Raw genomic sequence first — 5,323 nt, 5'->3', positions numbered from 1 at the left:
CCATAAATATTCAAATCGTAATAAATGAACTCTTATCATTTCCATAAATATCTCAATTCATTGGATTGCATTGGTTGTACAAATGCATTGGGTTGTATTTGAAACAAACTATATATATATATATATATATATATATATATATATAGGGTTGAGTTCACGTGAGATAAGACTATTTTTGCGAGACACATGTTTACACTTGAAACTTTACAAACAAAATGTTGTGAAGGTAAAAAAACCGAATTTTCAGTTTTTCACGGCAAAAACCCTGTGAAGGTTACCTTCACAGTGTTTTGCTGTGAAGTTTCAAGTATTAAAATCATGTCTCACGAAAACAATCTTGTCTCACATGATCCCAACTTCCCAAGTCTATATATATATACACACACAAAATTTAATGGGAAAAATAAAACAAAAAATTGCATGTAAATGATAAAGCATTAACATTATAATCGAAAGTGTTTTTGGCGGAGCGAAGAGTGGTCTGCAAGATATAGCGGCCACTCTTCAACACCTGCAAAATGGCTAGATATTAGCGGCCAGTTGGAAGACATATATCCTCCCGCAGAAACACATAAATAACAGTCGGTTGACATAGTCAATATAAGTCTATTTAAAACGACTTAATTATAACAAATGAGAGTTGTTTCCTTATTCCATGTACTCGTTTTAACTGAATGACTTGGGGGGGGGGGTGTAACTTCCCCCAACCCTGATGAAGGGTCTCCCCCACGGATCCCGCACCTAATACAGGCGGCACCTACGCTTCCGGATACGGCCGCAGGACAACTGCCCAACACTGTGGAATCAGAAAAAACTGTATTAAAGAACGATAAAACCGTAAAAAAAATGTTTCTATATAAATAACCAAATAAACCATTTAAACCATTAAACTCGTGTTTTTGTTAAAGCAACAAGATTCTTGTCGTTTGGATTTGCAGGTTCAAAGAATACACGTAGTGGGACCCACAGGATGACTCGACCAATGCCTATGATTGGACCCACTTCTTAGTCTCCTATTTTTAGTAATAATACTATATTTACTCAACCAACATAGGATCCCTTTGTTTACAACCTTTACTATTATTAGTTACCCATCATGCTACATCTTCCGACATATAAAAGAGAAATTTATAAAAATAACCGTTTTACACAACCTTTTGTCATAAAATAACCACATTTTAGAGGTTTTGTCAAAATAGGGGGAGATCCCCTTAAAAAAGTAAAAAAAAAAATTTCCTCAAAAGTTGAGATTACTGTTCACCTCGTTGACCGTGTTTGACCTCGCCCGGGGGCGATCCGTACGATTCACGGGGGCGATCCGTACTGTTTACCCGTGAATTTTTTTTAAAATTAAAGTTGTATTTTTTTAACTTTTTTAAAACCAAATTTCATGAGGAAAAGATTTAAAAATAAGTTAAAAAGTACAACTTCAATTTTATAAAAAATTCAAAAAAAAAATCAAATCAACGTCAAATCGGCGTCATAGAGTTGTCATATCATCAAAAACCGTGAAATCAGATATAATGTCTGATTTTTTCTCCAAAAATCAACTAAATATTTTTTTTCGTAACCACAATTATCATCCGGTTATTTTATAACGAAAAACCGTGAAATTTAAAATTAAAAACAAAAAAATAGAGGTCAAATTTCGTCAATCAAATATTATATCTGATTTCCGAAACACAAAACAGAGAAAATTAATTTTTGCGTCTCCATAATTATAAAGATTTATTTTTAAATTTTTTCCTCATGAAATTTGGTTTTAAAAAAGTTAAAAAAATACAACTTCAATTTTAAAAAAAATCAAAAAAAAAAAATTCACGGGTGAACAGTACGGATCGCCCCCGTGAATAGTACGGATCGCCTCCGGGCGAGGTCAAACACGGTCAACGAGGTGAACAGTAATCTCGACTTTTGATGAATTTTTTTTTTTTTTTACTTTTTTAAGGGGATCGCCCCAATTATGTACGGATCGCCCCCCGAGGTGATCCGGGTGGTTATTTTGGCAAAACCTCTAAAATGTGGTTATTTTGTGGCAAAAGGTTGTGTAAAACGGTTATTTTTATAAATTTCCCTATATAAAATCACTTACCTTTTTTTAACCATAGGTGTACGAGCCAACTTACGTGCACCTCGATTGATTTTGGAGGCCTAAGAAAACGGTCAGGGAAAATCTCCAGTAGTTTTATAGGACTCGAACCGGTGACTTCTAAGGAGGATCAAGATCTTCCAAGATATAAAAGCACAAAACCAGTTACCCAATTATATTTGTTGTTTCTGAATAAAAAAATGAGCAGTTCTAGTAAGATTTGTAATATGAATACCTTTACGTTTTGCAGATATTTACCTAGTAAATATTAACTGTGGTAAGAGTCGTCGCCCTAACTTACCCGATAAGACTCTTGGTCATTGACTCGCTCTTACCGAGTAAGACTCTCGATCCTTACTATATTCATCCGATAAGATAATGTGACTTGGTAAGTGCTTACCCGGGTAAACATTTGATAAACGGACACTGATATATTATTATTTAAAAGAGTTTTTAGCAAAAAAAAAAAAAAAAAGAGTTTTTAATATGTATCTATACTATATTATAAAGCGTTTGACAAAAACTCTTAGAAATTATTTTTATGCACGAAGTACTGTTTATTGATGCATATTACTTAAAATTCAAAATTACAAGTAAATGGTGCGTAAGTACAACTTATTAAAGGTCCATGTTTAAATTCGTGTAACTAACTGCATATAAATATAATCAAATACAGGATAAACATCTCATTTTAAATATAAAAAATCTAAAATATAATTAGGATAATCATTGAGTTCTAACAAAATACTTAATTATTATCTTTATTAAAAATTATATTATTAAACCAAAATTAAGTTACTTCGTCACGTTAAATTAATTTATAATAGAAAATTTGAATTAAAAAAAAATACACAAGACAAGAACTTTTAAGTAGTTAATTTGATATTAATATCGATATATTTTTCAATTTTTTATGATATTCTATTTAAAAATAAAAACATTGTTGCTTTCTCAAAACCACATAGAACCGTATTATATTGACATAGATAAAGAATAAAATGAAATATTGGAATCGAGTGTGTCTCGATGCATTACACGAGTATCATTTGAGTTGAAAATAAAGTGAATTTAAATAGAATTTTGGTTCCAAAAGTGACTAAAAAGTGAATTTAGACGGGAGATTTGCTAATTCAGTCGATTCCCCAGTCTATCACCGGTTCAACCACCATGGATTGATCTCAGAACAGCTCGCCGGCAACATTGGGGATCTTTGATGGCCGGAGATTTATTCATCTTCTCCATCTTTTCGTAAGTTTCTAATCTTGAACTCACTCATTCCAAAACCTCCACCAACTGTTTGTAGAAATGCCTCAAAGAACATCGAATCCAGAAAACTTCAATTTTTCCATAAATTACCACATAATAACTCTATAATTTCCTTAATTACTTGCAATTCTAACAAGATCGATACAACGAATTGAATTATTCCCATGTTGAATGATGCAATTTTAGCAGAAAAATATGAACAAATCACTCTGGAATGCTTCTTTCTTCAACAATACTATGAAGATTTGGTTGCCAATAATCAAGAGATGTTATCAATTTCTTGGGTGATTCTCCCTTATTCCTGTTACCTCGATCACCGTTACTCGAATTAGACGTTGATCCGGTTTCTGATCTGCGTTTCGAGCCCGTGAAAACGCACGTAAAACAGCTTTTACCCTCCGATGATCCATTTCCGCCTTTAAACGACTTCACACAAACCCCATTACCATCTTCCATCGAACAACAACTCGTTTCGCTGTTCCCATCGTCGTCTTCTTCGCCGTCTTTCCGTTCTTGTTTAAAACTTTGATGCTCTCGGGTTTCCTGCCCGGAAGAAAGAGACCGTTTTATCGCCAGTTTTTGAAGCTTTCTGATGGTCGAGATGGGGACGATATACACTTTCTGACCGGGCATTAACATGATGTCGGGCTGCACGATCGCCCACGGCTGCTTGAAAACGTTCGGATGAGCCACGCAGCATCTGGGATTCCGTCGAATTACTTCGGCAACGAGAACCGGGCGATCGTGGAGCTCCGCGTGGCCACCGGGGTGGACGATTTTGACCCGTAAATTCTTGGTGCTATTGGTGTAGATCCAACTTCCGATTCCCATGGTTGATTTACGTATTAAAAATAGATGATATATAGGCGTTTATCTTCTTGTATATGGCCTAACTTTGATTCTTGATAACATCGTGCGAAACTATGTTGGTTTTGGACAATATCGTGGTCTACGATCCAAAAATGGCGATCGACCGACCGTCGTAGCGTCTCGTGAAACATCAATTCTCATGTTCGATTGCGTGAAAATATCTGAAGAGCCACCATATTACTGTTTAAAAGAGCCATTAAGGAAACTAGAAGGGTACTCGTGCAATGCATCGAGACACATCTTGATTTCAGTGTTTTGTTTTATTATTTTTTTTATGTCAATATAATACGGTTTTATGTGGTTTTGAGAAAGCGATAATGTTTTTATTTTTGAATAAAATATAAATTTGAAAAAAAATATATATATCGATATCAGTATCAAATTAATATTTTTAAAAGTTCTTGTGTTTTGGTGCAATTTCTTTTAAGTTAATTGTTTTAATTATAATTTAATTTAGATTTACTAACAAAGAAATTTAATTTAGGTTTAATAATATATTTAGTTTTAAAGATGATAACTAAGTATTCTGTTAGAACTCAATGATTATCCTAATTATATTTTAGATTTTTTATATTTAAAATGAGATATTTATTCAATATTTGATTGTGTTTATCTGCATTTAGTTACATGAATTCAAATATGGAGCTTTAATAAGTTGTACTCATGCACAATTTACGTGTAATCTTAAATTTTAAGTAATATGCATCAATAAACAGTAATTCGTACATAAAAAATGATTTTTAAGAGTTTTTGTCAAATGTTTTGTTATATAATATAGATAAAGGGTTCCAACGTATATTATATCAAAGTATAGCAGATATGGGACTTTGATACACCCATTCAATAAAGGCCAGATAAGCAATGACGTTCTAAATGGTAGACTTTTGCTCTGATATCATGTGAGAATATGTGAAACCCTCTTAAATTACTCTCCAGAAGTTCCCTTTAGAAAAAAAAATATATTATTTTTTTATTATATTATAATTATGTTATAAAATAATAAGGTTTAATGGTATATTTATTAAATTCGGTATACCCGCCTTTGTTTTTATCCATTTGGAAGATGGAGTTGCCAATAAGGACGGTGTTAAGAGAATG

This window comes from Cynara cardunculus, assembly GCF_001531365.2.
Source record: "Cynara cardunculus var. scolymus isolate 2C chromosome LG 6, CcrdV1, whole genome shotgun sequence".
NCBI lineage: Eukaryota > Viridiplantae > Streptophyta > Magnoliopsida > Asterales > Asteraceae > Cynara > Cynara cardunculus.
The sequence above is the reverse complement of the archived record's forward strand: the minus strand, read 5'-3'. Positions refer to the sequence as shown.